The sequence below is a fragment of the Scyliorhinus torazame genome, chromosome 18 (genome assembly GCF_047496885.1).
Source record: "Scyliorhinus torazame isolate Kashiwa2021f chromosome 18, sScyTor2.1, whole genome shotgun sequence".
Lineage (NCBI taxonomy): Eukaryota > Metazoa > Chordata > Chondrichthyes > Carcharhiniformes > Scyliorhinidae > Scyliorhinus > Scyliorhinus torazame.
Window position 1 is genome coordinate 115,344,018 of NC_092724.1, and position 10,407 is coordinate 115,354,424.

The 10,407-nt window shown below is 44.7% G+C and overlaps 1 long non-coding RNA gene across 1 annotated transcript; it reads left to right on the plus strand.

Moving 5' to 3' along the window:
* The first annotated feature begins 403 nt into the window (after positions 1-403).
* On the plus strand, positions 404-10,141 carry LOC140394840 (uncharacterized). Its single transcript, XR_011936032.1, has 2 exons — positions 404-861; positions 8,986-10,141. It is a non-coding gene; the product is annotated as an uncharacterized lncRNA (long non-coding RNA).
* Positions 10,142-10,407: the final 266 nt, after the last annotated feature.

The following is a 10,407-nucleotide window of genomic DNA, read 5'->3' on the forward strand; positions in this document are numbered from 1 at the left end:
CAGTGTTGGGAGGGTGAAGCACGGCCGAGGCAAGGCCGTTAGAGGTCATCAGTCACCCTCAATCCTGACCTAATCTCCAGTGGGAGGCGACAGGCAGCAGCCAGTCGGGGGGGGGGGGATGGTTTTTTTTTTGCAGAGTTGCTGTCCACCCCCCCCCCCCCCCCCCCCAACAACATTTTACACTGGTTTCCGACACATTTACTGCAGTTTTCCCCTGCAGGCTTTGGACTGGAGCACTGCACACACACACACATACACACTGGTTTTGCAACTGCTTTTCGCTGGGATCTGAGGAATTGCACGCTCGCCTCCTTAAATTAGGATTGTCCACATCTATGCATGACTCTTATTTTCACAGTTTTACCAGCCGGGTGGGTTTTTTTTCTTGCAAAAGGAGAGAAACAATTCGGCAGTCAATGGGTTAAAAAATAAACTTGCAGATGCTACAGTGAAAAGGGTGGTTTTAAAAAGTCATGCGGGAATGATTCAATTGTCGTCTAATGTCTGGGGATTGTTGGGGTGGTGGTTGGTTATCGATTTCCTATACAACATCTCGGTTACCATGAGGACCTCACTCAGTTCCTGCCGCCCTGGTCAGAGGGACACATTCATCTGCGGTGAATCAGCTCGCCCGCCAGGCGCTGTGTGGAATTCAAGTGACTCACTTCCAGAGGCGACTTCTCTCTCTCCCTTTCTGCACATTCTTTATAGATACAGAGAGAATTAGGAGCTGGGGACACCGAGGGAAATCCTGCTGGTTCACCAACTGAATGAGATGTGTGAGTCGGTCATTGGGAACTCCCTTTCCCAGCACAGTAACTGGGACAGGGTTGTGGTTCCATTGCCTCATCTGGGATCGTGGTAAGGTTTTGTATAAATGCAAGTAGCATGAGCACTGACTCATCTTCCATGGCGTTGCTCACGATCTGTAGCTTCGTTATGGTGTTCAGGGGCTGATATGGAAACCTGGCCAATTTGGCCCATGTGTCTTGAAAGTCATTTGCTACGACCACCCATGTAGCGAAATGATCCAGCAGAGGGCAGTAGAGCGGAGATGCTGATTGGTTGTTGCGGGGGCAATTTGCATACGCCTGTTTTGCTCACCCTAACTTGACGGTGTACCTGAGCAAGAGACCCTAGCTGTTCAAGTGAAGACAAGCATCCAGCAGAGGTCAGTAGAGCAGAGCTGCTGATTGGCTGTTGAAGGGGCTGTTGTGGAGGAGCTGTTGTCAAGTGTCAAGCTCAGGGAAGGAGGTAAAAGAGGGGGAGGGGTGGCATTGTTAGTCAAGGACAGTATTACGGTGGCAGAAAGGACGTTTTATGAGGACTCGTCAACTAAGGTAGTATGGGCTGAGGTTAGAAAGAGGAAAGGAGAGGTCACCCTGTTAGGGGTTTTCTATAGGCCTCCGAAAAGTTCCAGAGATGTAGAGGAAAGGATTGCAAAGATGATTCTGGATAGGAGCAAAAGCACCAGGGTAGTTGTTATGGGGGACTTTAACTTTCCAAATATTGACTGGAAACGCGATAGTTCGAGTACTTTAGATGGGTCCGTTTTTGTCCAATGTGAGGGTTTCCTCACACAGTATGTAGATATGCCAATGAGAGACGAGGCCATATTGGGTTTGGTACTGGGTAATGAACCAGGACAGGTGTTAGATTTGGAGGTAGGTGAGCACTTTGGTGATAGTGACCACAATTCAATTACGTTTACTTTAGTGATGGAAAGGGATAGGTATATGCCGTAGGGCAAGAGTTATATCTGGGGGAAAGGCAATTATGATGCAATGAGGCATGACTTAGGATGCATCGGACGGAGAGGAAAACTGCAGGGGATGGGCACAATGGAAATGTGGAGCTTGTTCAAGGAACAGTTACTGCATGTCCTTGATAAGTATGTACCTGTCAGGCAGGGAGGAAGTGGTCGAGCAAGGGAACCATGGCTTACTAAAGCAGTCGAAACACTTGTCAAGAGGAAGAAGGAGGCTTATGTAAAGATGAGACATGAAGGTTCAGTTAGGGCGCTCAAGAGTTACAAGTTAGCTAGGAAGGACCTAAAGAGAGAGCTAAGAAGAGCCAGGAGGGGACATGAGAAGTCTTTGGCAGGTAGGATCAAGGATAACCCTAAAGCTTTCTGTAGATATGTCAGGAATAAACAAATGACTAGGGTAAGAGTAGGGCCAGTCGAGGACAGTAGTGGGAAGTTGTGCTTGGAGTCCGAGGAGATAGGAGAGGTGCTAAATGAATATTTTTCGTCAGTATTCACACAGGAAAAAGACAATGTTGTCGAGGAGAAGACTGAGGTTCAGGCTACTAGACTAGAAGGGCTTGAGATTCATAAGGAGGAGGTGTTAGCAATTCTGGAAAGTGTGAAAATAGATAAGTCACCTGCGCTGGATGGGATTTATCCTAGGATTCTCTGGGAAGCTGGGGAGGAGGTTGCTGAGCCTTTGGCTTTGATCTTTAAGTCATCTTTGTCTACAAGAATAGTGCCAGAAGACTGGGGGATATCAAATGTTGTCCCCTTGTTCAAGAAGGGGAGTAGAGACAACCCAGGTAACTATAGACCAGTGAGCCTTACTTCTGTTGTGGGCAGAATCTTGGAAAGGTTTATAAGAGATAGGATGTATAATCATCTGGAAAGGAATAATTTGATTAGAGATAGTCAACACGGTTTTGTGAAGGGTAGGTCGTGCCTCACAAACCTTATTGAGTTATTTGAGAAGGTGACCAAACAGGTGGATGAGAGTAAAGTAGTTGATGTGGTGTATATGGATTTCAGTAAAGCGTTTGATAAGGTTCCCCACGGTAGGCTGCTGCAGAAAATACGGAGGCATGGGATTCAGGGTGATTTAGCAGTTTGGATCAGAAATAGGCTAGCTGGAAGAAGACAAAGGGTGGTGGTTGATGGGGTTGGATTCAGACTGAAGTCCAGTTACTAGTGGTGTACCACAAGGATCTGTTTTGGGGACACTGCTGTTTGTCATTTTTCTAAATAACCTGGAGGAGGGCGTAGAAGGATGGATGAGTAAATTTGCAGATGACACTAAAGTCGGTGGAGTTGTGGACAGTGTGGAAGGATGTTACAAGTTACAGAGGGACATCGATAAGCTGCAGCGCTGGGCTGAGAGGTGGCAAACGGAGTTTAATGCAGAAAAGTGTGAGGTGATTCATTTTGGAAGGAATAACAGGAAGACAGAGTACTGGGCTAATGGTAAGATTCTTGGCAGTGTGGATGAGCAGAGAGATCGCGTGTCCATGTACATAGATCCCTGAAAGTTGCCACCCAGGTTGAGAGGGTTGTTAAGAAGGCGTACGGTGTGTTAGCTTTTATTGGTAGAGGGATTGAGTTTCGGAGCCATGAGGTCATGTTGCAGCTGTACAAAACTCTGGTGCGGCCGCATTTGGAGCATTGCGTGCAATTCTGGTCGACGCATTATCGGAAGGATGTGGAAGCATTGGAAAGGGTGCAGAGGAGATTTACCAGAATGTTGCCTGGTATGGAGGGAAGATCTTATGAGGAAAGGCTGAGGGACTTGAGGCTGTTTTCGTTAGAGAGAAGAAGGTTAAGAGGTGACTTAATTAAGGCATACAAGATGATCAGAGGATTGGATAGGGTGGACAGTGAGAGCCTTTTTCCTCGGATGGTGATGTCTTGCACGAGGGGACATAGCTTTAAATTGAGGGGAGATGGATATAAAACAGATGTCAGAGGTAGGTTCTTTACTCAGAGAGTAGTAAGGGCGTGGAATGCCCTGCCTGCAACCGTAATGAACTCGCCAACACTAAGGGCATTCAAATGGTCATTGGATAGACATATGGACGATAAGGGAATAGTGTAGATGGGCTTTCGAGTGGTTTCACAGGTCGGCGCAACATCGAGGGCCGAAGGGCCATTACTGCGCTGTAATGTTCTATGTTCTATGTTTAAATTGGTATATGCACCTTCGCGCAGTGTCTCTTTAAGGGGCCATCCCTTTAATTTGTCCCTCAGTTTATTTTTTTTCATAAAATTAAAATAATTTTTCATCATTATAAAATAAATCCACACGAACCAACAAATACATACAAGTACAGTACATGAATATCACCTTCAAAAAATTAACCCAATCCCACCCCCTTCTAACTAACCATAGGCTGGGGCAGCAAGGTGGAGCACTGGTTAGAACATAGAACATACAGCGCAGAAGGAGGCCATTTGGCCCATCGAGTCTGCACCGACCCACTTAAGCCCTCACTTCCACCCTATCCCCATAATCCAATAACCCCTCCTAACCTTTTGGACACTACGGGCAACTTAGCATTTAGCCAATCGACCTAACCTGCACATCTTTGGACTGTGGGAGGAAACCGGAGCACCCGGAGGAAACCCACGCAGACATGGGGAGAACATGCAGACTCCGCACAGACAGCGACACAGCGGGGAACCGAACCTGGGACCCTGGCTCTGTGAAGCCACAGTGCTAGGCACGTGTGCTACCGTGCAGGTTAGGTGGATTGGCCACACACTGCTGCCTCACGGCACCAAGGTCCCAGCTTCGATCCCGGCTCTGGGTCACTGTCCGTGTGGAGTTTGCACATTCTCCCCGTGTTTGTGTGGGTGTCGCTCCCACAACCCAAAGATGTGCTGGGTAGGTGGATTGGCCATGCTAAATTGCCCCTTAATTGGAAAAAATGAATTGGGTACTCCAAATTTTTTTTTTAAATAACTAACCATAGGCTAACAACCCCACCCCCACTAACAACTGATGGTGACTAGCTCTCTGAAAAAGGAAATGAACGGTTGCCATCTCAAGTAGAACCCTTCTACCAACCCTATAATCGTGTACTTGACCTTTTCTAGGCATAGGAATTTCATTAGATCTCTCTAGCAGGCCGAGGCACTGGGTGGTGTAGGAGAACTCCACCTAAGCAGAACCCGCCTCCGGCCTATCAACAAGACAAAGACAAGGCAACTGCCTTCATCCCTGCCTGCAGCACAGGCGAGGCCAAAACCCCAAAAATAGCTTCCCTCAGTTCATCTTATTGGATATTTAATTTCTTCAAAATAGGGAGTAACCTGGAGGCTAATAACTTAGCTCTGTCTCACCAATATCTCTGTCAAGCTGCTTATTGGACATCCAGTATTGCATGAGCAAAGACTTCCTCCAATTAAATATTGGGAAAGCCCATCCCCATCCTTGGCTACTGTTTGAGGCTGGACCTGACCGTTCCCATCCTATTTGACCCTGAGCTGATATTCGAAGGCCATAGGCTGGAATCTCTGTTGGCGGATGCTCCGTTTTGCCTGCAGCCCGGGGGTTTCCCAACGGCGTGGGACTGCCCCACAATGGGAAACCCCATTGACCAGCCAGCGTAACGGGGCATCCCACCGGCAGGGTACAAGAGATATGTGGCGTGGCGGGGCGAAGAATCCAACCCCATATCTGCTCCCACACCAAGACCCACCTATATCACCTCTGTAACATTATTACGGACGGGGGGGAGAAGGGGGTTCATTTAAACAGCCTCTCTTCACCACCCACCCGGAAACAGAAAGGTGTTTTGATTTTGATTTCCTCCTTTAAAAATAGTGGCATGATTTCCCAACCCCTTTGGTTTGGGGGCAATCCAATTTCTACGAATAACCCCACAGCAAACTCTGGATAGGATGAATTCAGTTTATTTGCAAATACTTAAAGATGAGAGAAGGGTCGTAACTTAGCCCCTTGTGCACTATTACAGTAAAAGATGGAAAGATAAAGAAAGATTTACAGGGCAAAGACCTCAGAGAAAAGAATGATTGTTTTCTGTGTATCGAGTTCAGAATGAAAGTGCGATGGTGTACTCCTTCACTGAGGTCGGCAGGCTGAACAGACGCTGGATAATTGCCTTTTCTAGCAGAGTTGACTTCCACGATGGAATAGGCACACAGCGATGAATCAGTCTTGCAGGCAATGGTTCAGAAGTTCTGGTCAAAACAGGGCAAATGGGGCCAGACATTCAAACCTGGATAGGGCCCTTTTCTGTGCCGCTGCCCGGTAGATTGAAATATGACAGACTGAGTTTTGCAGTTCCACAGGGAAATATTCCAGGTTCCACCAGCTATGCGGTAGGCCTCATAACATCTCAGTTTCAACTCTCCACTTTGGCTTTGACATCTCTTTGTCTGGGTTCTTGAGATTGTTAATGTTCCAGCCAATAACAATTTGAAAGGAAGGTCGCAGGGCGTTTTGCCTTAGCAGATGTATGACTCCGGTTGGCCAGCCTGCAGTCTGAAATGCAGATGGCCTTGGTATAATTCCCTATGAGTTTGGTCTCTGCAGCCCACAGGGGACGTTTGCATGTCTTCAGACATAACGAGATGCAAGTTTCTCTGACACTGTCAGATTAGCTCCAATTGTTTGAAGGTTACAGACAGGCAGAGCTTCAGCAATTTTAAAAGATGAATGTCAGTTTTAAAATTTTAGAAATTAGCTATGAGAAGATATATATATTAAATAGATATTTTTTTAAATGTAGAGTGTCGGTCTTAGCCCCATTACAACTACCTGCTCCAACCCTATCTCCACCTGCCTGCTGCTCTATGCTTTTGTTACTTCCTGACTCGATGATTTCAATACTTTCCTGACCATTCTTCCTATCTTCCACACTTTATAAACAGGAGCTTGTCCAGAGCTCTGCTGCTCACATACTTGCCTGTATCACCCATAACCCTTCTGCTTCCTAATCTACATTGATTCCTGGTCAAACAAAGCCTCAGATTTGAAATTAACATTCCTGTGTTGAAATATCTCCATGACCATGCCCCACAATATTTCTGTTTCACCTCCAGCCCGACAAGCCTCTGGGGACTTCACATTCCTCCAATTTTGTACACGTCCAATTTTCTTCACCCCTACAATGGCAACCATGTTTTCAGCTGTTTAGGGCTCAAGCTCTGACAGTCCCTCCTCTCCAACTCTCAACCACTTGTCCTCCTTTGAGCCATTCATCAATGTGCCAAATGCTGACGACTTGAAAATTACCACGACTAAAGTACAGCCATAATGAGTTTCTGATGTGTTTTTCTTTTCCAAATCATGAAAGAGCTTTACAGAATGAGTAAACTTCCCTGAAGCACACTAAGTGTTAAGTGCATGCCATGGGTGAAACTATTTGTGTGAGGTGTATTGAACACTAGAAAATCCTCACTTCAGTGTGGAGTGTAGAGTGTTCTGCTAGCTGTTGAGACTAACAGCTGCTGTGACTTCCCAGAAATGTGATGTAATTATCCATGCTTTTATCACCTCTCAACATGATTTATTTTACATCCTCCACCTTTCATAAATTCAAACTTATCCAAAACATAGTCACCTTGATCCTGTTGCTGACTAAACCCTAGTCTCTCTCTCTTCCCCTCTCATTCTGCTTCTCTCTCACTGACCCCTACACTCTGCCCTCAGTCACATGTTCATACTGGTCTCATTGATCTTCTTTGGTTCTCATTCTTGCAGCACATTGAGTCTTTGTCCTCTTCCTCAAATCACATCATGGCCTCATCCAATCCTAACTCTTCAATCTGCATCTTCGATCCTCTCTTGCAGCCTTTAGTCTTCCATCTCATGCATTTTGTACATCACCTCTGCCTGCACTCCACTCTCAATGGCAAGAACTTCTCCTGGAATGCTTGCCCTGAACGCTGCACCTCTCCTCACTTCATCTTTCCAAACCTATATTTTTGACCAAACGTTCAGTGACTCTTTTGAATCTCTCCTTCCATTGACAATTGGCTGTTTCCTTCTTTATTCCTATTCATTCTCTCCATAGCCCCTTGGCACATTTCCTTTTTTCAAATGTACTAAATAAATACAACCTGTTGTTGTAATTGATAACCATGCAGCATCCATCTTGGCAGTTACATAGTCCCTTTGTGTTTTTAACCTCGCTATGCTAGCCTCGTCCTTTTATTGTAGATTTCCTATACTGGACTTGCAGTTTCACAATCTGCTTCTTGAGTCGCCTGTCCAAAATCCGACTCACATCAATCTCCATGACAGGTGGGGCAAGGAGGCAGGTGCTGAATCTTACCCCAGCCAAAAAGGGGACTGAACCCCGTACTGTTGGCACCAATCTGATTCACACAGGTCATGCAGCCAACTGACCCTCAAGGTGTCTGAGTTCATAGCAACATACATTTATACATGTATGTTTTAGCCTGGAGCTATAAATAGTGATGGCAGAGGCTCTAATATTTGTACATCGCACAGTTGACTAGGAATCTCTCCTGCTCTTACTGCCTACCGCCTTGTGTTGGAAGGATTTACAAGTTGATATTATTTGGACCGTCAAGTCCTGGAAACCTGAACCCAGAGATTCTGGCTCAGAGGCAGAGACACTATCCACTGTGCCACAAGGCCACCTAAACCAGGGCGAATGATAGGAAATTTAATCTAAATGAAAATAAACAGTTGGAGTGTTTTGTATTTGCCACATTGAGGAAACTTACAGTATAAAACATTTCTTCTTATCTCCATCCAATGTGAAAATATCCAGATTTATTTGTGATGTCTTTGTACCGACTCACAACCAATAATGTTAGCCTGAAACTAAAGGAGATGCTAGAAGTACTTGAGAAATCAGATAGCATCTGTGGAGAGAGAGTTAGAATTTCAAGTAGATGATCTTTCAACCAAACTGTTACTACTATAACCTATTTTTCCAGATTGCTGGTGTTCCTGTTTATTCCCTATTTCCCCTTTTATTTTTGCGATAACGTTTTGGTTCCATGGATGATTTATGGACATGTGTCTTTAAGGAAGTGGGCCTGTGCCTTTAATTCTAGCAGAAGACTGCTGTTTTAGACTGACATCAGTGATGACTTGGATTGATTTATGTGGATGGTGGCCAATTAATTGGCCAGAAAAGGTGGTGCTCTGCCCGGTAACAGTGGTGATTGTATCTGATCACATGTCTACGCTTTTCAGTGTCACATGGTTTTTGATTTTTGTTTCACTTTTGGTTTTGTAGGCTGGATGGAGTAATCTAACCAACTCACCCCTGAAATATCCAGGTAATTCTCATCAAAAGACCACTGTAAAATCACATCTCTCTGCAGAAATAGCTGTGCAACAGAATCCAGATTCTGATAACTCGCTCTCTCTCCAGAAAATATTTCTGTGAAGCAGAGACCAAAATCTGATTACTCTCTCTAAGACCCGGCTAATGTGAAGCCAGAGGCATCTCCTGTAAAAGCTGTGAGTAAGATATACTGCTGAGCTGAAAAGAAGATTATTACAAGCTGTACACCAGAGACTTTAAACCACATTCATACTGTGAAGAGCAAGCACTGAAGAACTCATCCTCTGAAGCAAGGACACTTAACTTTTGACCTTAATCCTGAGCATGTTTCACCCTTTTCCTTCCCCTCTTTATTTGTCTGCCCTGTGTGTGTGGTAGAGGGTGGGGCAGTTAAGGTGGGTCAGGTGTTATAGGGCATTTAAGCAATTGTATTCATTGCATATTTCATATTTGTTCCAGTTATAAACAGTAATTACGTTTGAACTTATAAACCTAGTGATTGTAATTATTGGGAAGCTAAGGGCCAAATATTTTGACTATTTTTATAAGAATTATTATTCAATTCTCTTGTGTTGTGTCTCCGGGTGGGGCGAGAATCAACCGCGGACTTGACCAGGATGCCGTGACACTGGAAGTACAAAATCAAATCTAAATCAATTCTGTACCCAGCTAATTAGGCTGTGGCCACACATTTGAAAAGTGTTCTCACTATGTTTAAAAATGCAAGCAAGTTAAATCTACTTCCGACAATGCTTTCATACGCATTGAAAAATTGATTAATCCTGTCGTTTATGGGGAGAACTTAATTTTTAAGGTGCCATTAAATCAATTTGTAACTAATTGCTGGGAGCTGTGACTGTGATCGGTGTTGTTCTTCATAGTGAGGAAATGTGCTTTAGCTTGGCACATGGTCTGATTAGCTTTTCCAGCATTGGGGATGTTTTATGGAGAATCATCGATAGTCATTGTTGTGTATTCATGTTTATTCCTAGTTGGAACAAAGTCACTTTAAGAGTCTGATCACGTGATATATTGATGACATCATCGGTCATTTGTACAGGCAGGCTATCTTTACAGCCTGTAGAGTAAACACCTTTCCGTAAAAGCTCTTGTTTGTACCTTTGTGGTCTGCAAACTTATCCTTTAAATATACCACAGAGAAAACTGGTGACAAGAAGGTTGGAACCACGCTGGCAGACTTCCAGAGAAAAAAATATAGAAAAATTGTCGATCCGCGTGCAGATATCCAGAAAGGATTAAGAAACTAAAAACTTCTCTGCATCAAAGCTGGCGACGGAGGGATGCCAAATATCGGTAGCAGCCATCGAAGGAACCGTAATTTAAACAGATCTTGGAGGAAACAATATTGAA